Here is a 12,287-nt window from a genome sequence, read left to right on the forward strand (position 1 = left end):
GCTTCTCTGAATATTAAATGTTGCGGACACATAAATAGACATGGCCTTTATAAACCGATCCATCTACTGAATTATCATTTAGGTTACCTGAGCTCATCAATAGTTCAGATCACTGTTTGGGACTATTTTTTTGCCTGTACATTTTTATGATGCTTGATTGTATTTGTGCTTTGTTTTGTTTCATTTGTATTTTAGACTCTTATTGGACAACATCTGTTTTTAAAAGAATTTATTATTTGTTGTTGGCGAACTCTGATACATGTCTGGAAATCTATCCACTCTAATGCTATGGATATCGTTTCATGAGAACAGAGTCAAGAGTCATTTTTAAAATAGTTTTGTATAGTTGTATGACAGCCATGCCTAACAAAATCTTTACACTAGATACTGTAATATCTGTCCTGAAATGAATTGAAATAACACTTTATGGACAATAATGTTTTGTTCTCTTGTAGTTTATCTAGTTTGTGTTCTCCTTTGTCACTGTGAAAGTTGCATTACCTCGTTTTCCTCATTTAGTTCAGAGTTCAGAGCAAGTGGCGGTTTGCAGTCGATTTTGAAATGTTTGTACCTTTATTCTGCTGTGTTCAGTGAGTGCTGTGAAGGGGCAAGTCACTTTTCTTTGTCATACTAATGAAATCCAAAGAGATCGCACTTGTCTTTGTGATATGAAGAATTCATTTATTGATAGCAATGGTTATTATTTGCTTACTGTCCTTTTTTATTTTATTTAATCTTTATAAAAACTGATTTATTGTTTTACCTTGAAAAAAAATGTCCCTAAGACTTTTGTATTCTCATAGAAACAGATTCAATCAGTCTTTTATGTGTGTATTTGAAACACTCAGATTATTGTTTTGAAGACTAATTCCGAACTATTAAAGCCATGTCAGGTTTAGCCATTTAGCATTATAGCATCGTAGACTGTTTATGTGCTTTGTATGGCATTAGTAATGAAATGTATGGTACTGCTGTGTATTGGATAAACATAGGAATCCTAGGACTGTATGCCAGGATGAAGCCCAGGTGTGCTTTTGCTTTAGTTGGTGAACTGACACACAAACTAACTCCAAATATGCCATTGACAATATGGGGAGGATTTGGTAGTTTTATAAATACTCTTTCCACAGATTTAACTCAGCATGTTTATGGTGCATGTATTTCCAAATGTAATAAATGTCATGTGAACCTGTCTCTGTCCATGTTCTTTCATTACATTAAAGTGCTCGTGTAAAACTGTGAATTTTATGTAATATAATAATTAGTCGCATCTTTTGCTTTGCCAAAAAAAAGTATCAAAAAGTCCCGAATCACTGTGCCTGAAGTGTGCAGCGACACGGCGTCTTTTGTTACACAACACTGACACCGTGTGGCTAAGATATGCAATGCAGGATTACTCTTACAAAAGACTACTGGTGTGTTTTATCTTATATTATACCCCCAGTGCTGGGTAGTAACTGATTACATGTAATCAGATTCCAAAAATTAAGTAATACTTTTTTTTAAACTTCTTTTTTTTTTTTTTCTGACATCATATTTGAGGGTGTGACATTATAACCAAATGAATGCGACAGGGTTGTCACAAATATCATGACTTAATGTGTGATTTATTTATTACAAGGCACACCAAAATTGAGTGACACTACACGAATGTACTAAAGTGTTTTTGTTTTTTTTTTAACTCTATAAAACCTACTGTACATTTATGCATTTGGCAGACACTTTTATCCAAAGCGACTTACATTGCATTTCAAGGTACACATTTACATTCTTATCAGTTCTTGCTTTCCCTGGGAATTGAATCCATGACCTTGGCGTTGCAAGCGCCAACACTCTACAGGAAAGCTGTTGCTCATATTTGACACAAATTTCGGATAATGTGTCTTTGTTACAGTGTAATTATACATGTAACTACTGAGTAATATTAATTAACTACATGTACATGTAGGGTTTGGTTTGATTTAGGGTTAGTTGCATGTAATTATGCATAATTTAAAGTTATTGCATGTAACAATGACACTGTAAATAAAGTGTTACCCAAATTTCTAAGGCCTCTAAATTATCCACATGATGAAAAACCTGTTGTACACAATCTAATACATTTCTTCTATTGTGTGATTAATAGTAGCCTATATACTTTTTTTATCAAGTAAAAGGCCTTTTGTACCAAATTGCACTTTTTTTGCTCAGTCTGGGTCTCTGAAATCTCTAGAGAGGGTGAAAAACAGATCATATTAAACTAATTTTGAGGCACATGGGGCCGCTGTCCATCTGATGCTCAGCATCAGGTGCCTATAAGCTTCATAATAGTATCAAGCCTCACATCATAAGTATGCGACAAAACAAATTAAGTACAAAACATGTTATCATCATGAGGAGAATATTAGGAGTGTTTCAACAGTCTAGTATTTTCTGCTGTGACTATAGTCTTTACTGGTGAAGACATTCAATATTAAATATTCTGCGTAATTAAGCCTAAATGCTTAGATGTCAGCTCTTTCTTCTAATCCTCTCAATATTTAATCTGCCAGCAAGTGTGAGGACTCCACAGCCCACCAGCAGAAACCTGTTTCATCACTTTAATCCAGAATTTTTAACTCCTTGAACACACATCCTCAAGGCATGACATTAAAATAACCTCATAGCACTTGAGAGAGGAGGAGAACTCCATGTGTCTTTGTTCAGTGCTGTAAAAAACACTGCACTGTCTCTTTGCTGGCTGTGAGGAAGTGTCAGAGACAGAGTCTTGACTCGTGTAGACGGGTGAGTGAGAAGCCCTGAGGATAAAGACTCGCTGTAATTACTGTCTCAGCTCAAAGCTCTCCTAACACTCCTAGCTAGTGTGCTATAGGGTGACAATTATCAAGTGCAACTGCAATCATCATGCTCTCATGCACTCTAAAGCAACATCTGATGCTAAGAGTCCTAAGGGCGTGAAGAATTAATCATTGTTTTATTGGCATTTTATTTTGAATTAATTATAAAAATATATATAAATTATTAATATTATACATTTGTAATTTTTATTATTCATATTTAATTTGAATATGTATTATTTATTTACATGTTCAATACAATTTTAAATATATATATATATATATATATATATGAAGAGTTCAGATGCAAAAGCCTCTAAGTGCCATCTGAAATTTTCTTCTAGAATGATCATTTTTATCAAGCTCGTATATTTAAGTTCAGTAATTTCACTTAAATGACAATGAAAATTACCTATTAATTGTCATTTAAGTGAAATTACTTAACCTAAATATACAAGCTTTATAAAAATGATCATTCTAGAAGAAAATTTCAGATGGCACTTAGAGGCTTTTGCATCTGAACTCTTCATATATATATATATATATATATATATATATATATATATTTTTTTTTTTACATACAATTTTAATATTTTGTATTTTAATATTATTTAAATAAAATATTACATTTTGCATATGGTTAACCGTAATCATATTTAATAATGACCCCATTATTAGTTTTATTTTTATCATGTTGTTTATTTCTCTATTTTTGTGGGCCTTTTGTGTTAGTAAACGTTTGTGTTTTAGTTTTAGCACACAAAAAAAAAAAAAAAAAAAAAAAAAAAAAAAAAAAAATATATATATATATATATATATATATATATATATATATATATATATATATATATATATATATATATATATATATATATATATATATATATATATATATATATAAATAATATACAAATATTAAATATTAAAATAAATACAATTGTTAAAAATTATAATTAAAATTATTATTAATAAATAAATTATATTAATAATAATAATAATAATAAAAATACATTTAATTTATATTGCGCTTTTCTCAAACCCAAAGCGCTACAACAAGCAGATCCTGATTTCACCAAGTGCAACATGTTCCTGGATCAACATGTTCCTGGATCAACCCTAACAGCGGACGATTTTGCCACATTCTTCATAAATAAAACAATCACCATCCGCGGCAAATTTACCAAACCACAAACTGACACACACATCTTAGCTGACACACACATTCTTCTCTCTGCTTTCAGAGGCTGAAGTCTCCAAACTCCTCCTTTCCAATCACCCTACTACCTGTCCGCTTGATCCTATTCCCACTAATCTACTTCAGGCCATTTCTTCCTCAGTTGTGCCCACTCTTACGCACATCATAAACACCTCTCTTCATGCGGGTACTTTTCCTACAGTATTTAAGCAGCCTCGGGTAACCCCACTGCTTAAGAAACCCACTCTAAATCCAGTACATCTGGAAAATTACAGACCGAGACCGGTATCCCTTCTTCCATTAGTCGAAGACACTTGAACGAGTTGTTTTCAACCAGATCTTTTCCTTTCTTACGCAGAACAACATCCTGAACAACAACCAGTCTGGCTTCAAGAGCGGACACTCAACTGAGACGGCCCTGCTCTCAGTAATTGAAGCTCTGAGACTGGCAAGAGTAGCTTCCAAATTTAGGTTAGGGGTAGGGATATGGTTAGGACAAAATTTACAGACAAGGATTTTGCTCCAGGATCAACAAAATATGCCATCTTGGCAAAGAGTAACAACAACAGAGTAATAATAATAACCACAGTAATACAACTAAAAATAACAAGATTACGAAAAATAAAAACAAGCAAAAGAAATGACACTCAAAGACAATAAGCAGATTTAAAAATATAAGTCTTAAGAGATTTCTTAAAACAGTCCAGTGTTGGGGAATTCTAATTACCAAAGGAAGAGCATTCCATAACCGTGGAACTGAAATAGAGAATGCTCGACCCCCCGCAGACTTTTATTTAAATGAGGGCTGCTGAAGAGTACAAATACCAGAAGAGCAAAGAGACTGAGAATATGGAGAAACTAGGTTACAGAGATAGGGCTCTCTCATGAATAGCTTGTTAAAATATGGCAAAATTAGAATCGATACGTGCATGTATGGGAAGCCATGCAATGTAATTGATGGGGAAATATGCTGGCGAACAGTTGTATGAGTCAGTGAGTCAGTACCCGGGCGGCTGAATTCTGAATATATTGCAGTTTCTTAATGGATTTATCAGGAAGACCAGAGTAAAGTGCATTACAATAATCAAGCCTTGACGTATAAAGGCATGAACAAGCTTTTCTGCATCGGGCAAGGAGAGAGAGGTCTAAGTCTAGCAATATTTCCGAGGTAGAAAAAAAGCAGTTTTCAAGACCATTTTAATATGGGCATCGAATGTCAACTGCACATAAAAAATAACGGGAGGATTGAGCATATGAAACGATGAAGATACTGAATTGGAATTATTACCCAGACAGCCCAGATCCGGGCCATTTCTGGTAGGCTATGTGGATTCAACATGTACCAGATGTGGGCCTGATCTGGGCCGACACTATGTTGTTGTCTGGGATATTAAGTTTATGCACAGCTGTCTGCAAAACAACAAGTAGAATTTCTAGTTTTTGACACACTGAGTTTAAGGGTGTGTTCACACTTGGCAGGTTTGGTTTGATTAAAACAAATCCTGGTGCTATTGCTCTGTTAGTGCGGTTCATTTGAATAAGTGTGAACGCTGACATCCAAACTTTGGTTTGCACCAAACAAGCGGGCCGAGACCGCTGAAATGATGGGTTTCAGTCTGCTTTCAAACTAACTCGTGCGGTTCAACGGAAATATGAACGCAACATGGACCAAAGACATGTAAACAAACCATAAACGGGATATGATGTCACAAGATATGACGCTAAAAAGGACAGAATGCTCAAGCAAACCTGTTTTTTCTCATCATATAGACGCAATGTTGGCCATCAAAGTTCGGTACAGGCATCAGAACCACGTCTCCTTGCAGCAGATCTTCGTTTGTGTGTGTGACAGAAGGATTTCTGCCGCTGTTTTGACTCCTTTTCACATTTTATAAGCTCTTCGCGAGTTGTCAACTCCATTATATAGCATCATGTGTACTTATATACAGAGAGCACATTTAGCCCAGCACACAGCATTGTTTTGGATATCCGACAAGTTGCATCGCAAAATATACATCATAAAAAACATTTTTGTTTTTTTGTTGTATCCTTAGGTTCAGTGTTAAAAATGACCGCGTGAACACTAGTCAAACCAGGACTAAATGTATTATTTTCTTTTTTTTGTCTGAACCAAAAGAACCAAGAGAACCAAACTACAAGTGTGATGTTGCAAAATGTTCTTGCATCCAGGCTTTTATTTATTATTATTATTTTAACTGTATTGGAAGAGTTAAGGGTGCGCACTGGCATAAATCGGTGTATTGTCAACATAACAATGAAACCCCAGACCAAACTTACGAATGATAGAGGCAACATACTGTATATGCTAAACAAAATGGACCCTAATACAGCCCCCTGTGGGACACCCTGCTGTAACCAAATGTTGGATCAGATTTATTTTCCCCTCAACATACTGGATTTAGATTTAAACCAATCAAACACAGCACCAGAGATGTCAAATCACACACACATCCTTTCAAGGAGGATGGAATAACTTATACTGTCTAAAGCAGCACTAATGTCTAACAAAACTAAAATGCTGCATGCACCCGTGTCAGCAGAAGTGAGAAGGGCAAGAGCGGTCTCAATGCTTTGTCCTGATCTAAAACCAGACTGAAATGTTTTTTATAGATTATTTGTGGACATATATTTCTCTAACTGACTAACAACAACCCATTCAATGACCTTAATGAGTACATTATTAAATATGATTAATTGTTTATTTTTGTAATTGTTTTCTTTTCCACATTGGGGATATTTGTTACACTTTATTTCACAGAGAAGGTTTACTTAACATCTTGGCTACAAAAATAAAATGCAAATATTATTGCCCAGAAAAAAAATGGAGTTCACCAAAGACATATTGTGACAATGCAGGGGCATGTTGTCACACTATATGGGGTAAGTTGTCACAATGGAACCTGCTACTGAAACATTTTAGCGAAATTTAAACAGTAAAAACAAAACATTAAAATGGAAATGGTAACGGACAGAAATGCATTATTTTAGTCCAAATTGTTATTAATACATAATAAATGTTAATAATAAATTAATATTCACATATAACACACATCTATAATTATTTGATTCAATTCTATGTGTCAACCATTCCCATTATAAAACAAATATGGATAACCCATAAAAGTTTATTTGTAGATAACCATGACTTTCCTCTATCACAGTAAGTCTTAAATCAAAGAGAATTGCAGTGCTGTTGCTCATTTTAACGTAAAGCCTTGGGGTGTGACATTAAATTGGTGACTAAGTATAACAGATCCAACCAGTGCCTTTATTGAATTTAATTCCTGATAGCCCTTCTAAAAAGGCAATTTAAGAGCTTTAACCACTTAGCTGCATCATGCTTTAAGAGGAAAAGAGAACTGATGAAATTATTGATCTATCACTAACTTCAGAGAAGTACATGAGTCACACAGCGTGCTGGGATTAGAATGCAGCGCCGGCACAACATGACTGCTGCTGACAGCATAAGAACAATCAGCCTGACAGCAAGCTGCTGAATGGAGAACTACGCCGATCTTATAGATGGTGACAGACCTGACGCAGACCAAATGCATTAAAGCTTCGAACAGAATTAGTGCTGTGACCACTGCAGAAAGTGTGAGGAGGTCTGATCCTGACCCAATGTCAAAAACCTCTTGCTCAACTCACAGTAATACATCTTAGCATCTTTCTTCAAATATTGGAGGCTTAATTCAGTCTCTGAAACAGAAGCTAGCAGACTAGCTAGACACTGAAACTGGGTCAAAACACACCACCTGTGAATAATAAAAAAAGTATAATACTCTCGATGATCACATTGAGATTTCACAGAGCACCATAATAGACCAATACCTTGAGTATTACGGCAAGCAAACTAAATTTACTGGCAATTTAAGGAGTAAACTAAACAAATGGTTGAATGAGATGCATGCTTGGCATACTAAATTAGATTTTGAAGCTGTTCCCAGACAGACTCTGACAGCATATTATTGTACTAGGCTGTTGTGACAGACAACCTGGCGAAGTCAGACAGACCGGAACAAACTTTAGACACAAACGTTATAGCCTGAGATAAGTGTAAATGTGAGGCCGTGGAAACGTTTTGTATAACACATCATTGAACACAGAAAAATGATAAGTGGAAATTTCAAAACTGCACTCTTAAAAACAAAGGTACAAAGGTTCAGAACTCTTTTTTAAAGACCTTATTTTTCTTACACAAACTGTATGTGTTTTCATCTTTTCTCTATCAACCAATCTGCTGGTTTCTGTTATCACTTACCTCTGTAAACTGCATCAATACTTTGGGAATAAAGAAGCATCTATCAGCAACTTATTCTCACAAACCATTGCCCAATTTCACCCATTTGCTGCTGACCTCATTTGAGAAAGTCCCAGATGAGGAAAAAGTCACTATTTACAAATGAACACCTGCCCTCTCAGTCCAACCCCCTTCCCTCTCCTTCAAGAGCTCTATTTTGATGAAGCTATTTTATTATTCAGATCCACACAGCTGAGCACATGACTGTTACACCCCACAAATAGTCCACAAGTCTGTTCAACAGCAAGATACAGACAACCCGATCTCATGGGAAAATGTAGCTATGCTACAAGGAGGCGATTACGTATGAATTCGTACGATGTGAATCGTACAAAAACGTATGATTATTTGAAAAAAGTAAGCATGAAGGTCAGAAGGTCTAAACATACCGGGGTGTAAGCAGACTGTTCGAAGATGTAGATTGAGATTGTAGAATACGAATTCATAGGAAATACGGCAAACTGTAAACAACTACCAATTGCCATGAGATTGTGTTGCAATCAACTGTTCTAAAATTGTTGACAGTCTTGTCGACACGTTTTTATGTTTGACATGTTCTGTGCTTCTACACTAGATGGATGTTTTAGACCACTACACCATATCCCAGTGTCAAATACTGAAATCAACTTGTCACTAACTAACACCATAATTCTCTTAATAAAATGTTAAAGTGAAAGGGAAATGCTGTTGTTTCAATCCGAAATTGCATACTTCCCTACTATAAAGTAGGTGAAAAACAGTATGCCACAAAAAAAGTATGTCTGAATTCACAGTACTCATAAAAGAGTAAAAAGTACCCAGATTACTTACTTCTTCCGACTTCCGGCAAGATTCTGAAGTGTGCATACAATGGACACTTTACTATCCCATGAGGCGACAGGAGAGGATTTATGAATGGCAGTGAAGCAACGCAACCGATGCTGGTAGGTCACATGATTATAACAACATGGTGAATGTAGTACATCCGAATTACATTCACACTACAGAACATACTTTTTTAGCGAGAGTGAAGTAATTACTTCAAAATATACTTACTCAAGAGAGTATGCGATTTCGGATTCAGCCGTGGTGTCCAAAACAGGCATTTCCAGGTGTATCAGGATATTGAATTAGTGTGGGATTTATAATGTCAGTTAAAGGCAGAAAAATAACCACATGTTGGTGAAAGATATTTGATTAATTTACTCTCTCTTGTAGTTAAACCATGCACACGTACTATTTTGCCTCCTCGTTGTAGCTAAATTGTGTCCATGTTGTACTAATTAATTTGCCTCGCTTTAATGGGGTTAAACCACAATTTAACTAAAATGATGAAAGAACTTAGAACAAGTGCCCACAATTTACCTAAAACGAGGGAATGAATTTAATTCATGGCCACAATGTCAATGTCAGGGGCTCCGTAAAGAAAGACAAACTTTTTTTTTTTTTTGGAATAATGTGCACTGAGAAATTGTTGACCATAAGACTAGAAATGAGTGCAAATAAAGTAGCCTAAATACGGTCAATTTTGATTTCCTGTTGACTAAAGCTGTATTTGGCTTGAATCTGGTTCATTGGAACATAAAACACAATATTCTCATCAAAACATAGTGATCACAAAATGACCCAATCAAACTGGCCTGAGTCAGAGGATGATGTTGTTATGGGTGTGGCTCCCTGAAGTATTTTTAGTGCACTTTCATCTATTGGGTTCCTCCCATCCTTATACTTTCATCTAGTATTCAACCTCATTATGCCACTTCCTGTTTATCAAGTAATCAAGAACAAGAATGTCAGTTCTTTCGAAGAACAAAGGGTCATATAATGGTCATATAATGCAGTTGTGTGAAGACTCACCATGCATGCAGGGGAATAATGTGAGTGTGGCGAGATCTACCAAGTTACCGCTATGCAGCCAGGCACATCAATTCCTTGGGCTATATGGGTGACCTATTTCCTCCTAAACTCGTGGAATTTAAAGGTGCAACAGAAAGGAAAACCACTGAACAACCCATACAGCTATGTACATTGAAGTCGACAGCTTCAAATAAACCTTCAAAATACATTTCGTTTAAGTGGTTACCTATACATGATGGATGGATTTAAAAAAAATGTCTTCCTGGTTACTATAAGTTTAGAATTAGGGTCAGATTTCAGTGCTACTCTTGGTCAATGCTGTGAGTGAGTTAGTGAGTGAGCTGCAAAATGGATACGGGAGGCAATCAAATATGATGCTTCTAGAACTTTCCTTTAAGACTTCAAAATCCCACACCTAAGACCCATCTCCTCCTCTGTGAGTGTGAATGAAACAATCCCCTACTGTGCTGTAAATACAGCATGCTTGCCTAAGCATGTTCTAAAAGAATAGTTTATCAAAAAAATAATTTCTGTCATCATCAGTGTTGCCAAATCTTGCCAAATTGGTGGGGGGTGGGGGTAGGATTAGGCAAGGGGGCAATCATATAGCAGGGAGTCCAAATTAGGCACAACACCTCTGTTTGTGCTAGCATCAAAATACACATTACACAAGGTTTGACATCAATAACGGTTGTTCACAAGACTAAAACATTTGATGCCTTTGTCATCAAACTTGGATAATGCAGGGCACAAATGAGATCCGATATCTAGTATAATGGGTCTCATTCACTAATAATTGCGTGGATTATTTGAATGTATACACACAGGAGAACTTCTCTCAAAAAATGTGGCCTAATTCACAACATGTGCTTATGCATGTAAGATGGTTCTTAATCTCTTTCAAATGTTAATGAATTTGGAGTATTCCAAATGATTTGCATAAACAAGCCCAAACTAGATCCGTATAAGGGCTTTCCGCATAACCTTTTTTACTGCCTTCCAGCACTCTGAGTAAACACATGGAGCTCTCTAAAGATGCACTGTCGCCTGCGAGCATGCACAGCAAGATCCTTTAGCAATGCCAAGTGTGTCATTCTAAATAGACAGTTCATACACACACACACACACACACACAACAAAACACATTTATAGCTTCAAACCTTTTAAAACTTAGCTAGCTGTACATACTGCTTTTTATGCAGACAAACAACCGCAGCGTGGGCTATAACACACCTTACTCTTTCACTGATATGATGAAATAATTTCTGTATAAAATGTAATCTTAACATGCTTAAAAGGCCACCCAGAGTAGGCCTATGATTTTTGGATCTATGTGATCTTAGCTAAAGTTAGTAGCCTATGCATTCGTATGCAGATTTTAGACACAAATTTGTGTGCATACACGGTTAGTTAATGTCACGCCAACCTATCATATGGATTCAGAAGACTCACTGCATGAACTACTTTTATTTTGTATTTTGCTGGTCAATGTCTGCAGTTACCATTCATATTCACTGTATGGAAGAGAACCGCTTAGACATCCTGCAAAATTTCTCCATTTTTGTTTTAGGGAAACAATACAGTCACACAGATTTGGAACAACATGATTTTTACTGTAAATATGAAAATATAGGCCTACTACTCGAGGCACCCCTGAAGAAGCAGGAACCTTTTCAAAAATAGGAGTTCTTAGTTAGGAACTTAAAAACGGAACCATATACGTTCATGCAAGAACTCCAAAGACTGATTTCTCCATAGTCCACAAAGATGCATTGGTTCTCCGGAGGGTTCCTTCCACCAATGTGCCAATCTACCCCAAATAGTGCCTCAAGACAGCCTATCTTAATTTTTACAGTGTTCCTTTCAGTTCTATAAACTGACTCAAAACACGTCATATTAACTACTAGACTAGAAACATATTAAGCCTGGAAGTAATTATCTTCTTTGTAATGTATCTTCTTTGAATGTATAAATCATAGGTGAACAGAGTTGAGTGGCGCGTGAGGAGCTCTGTATTTCCACAAAGCTCCACATGCTTCGTCCACTCCGTGTTTTCCATCAGTCTCATCCGAGGCGCTATATAGCATTATGTGGACAAAACGATTTAACAGGACACATT

This window comes from Squalius cephalus (assembly GCF_949319135.1).
Source record: "Squalius cephalus genome assembly, chromosome: 11".
Lineage (NCBI taxonomy): Eukaryota > Metazoa > Chordata > Actinopteri > Cypriniformes > Leuciscidae > Squalius > Squalius cephalus.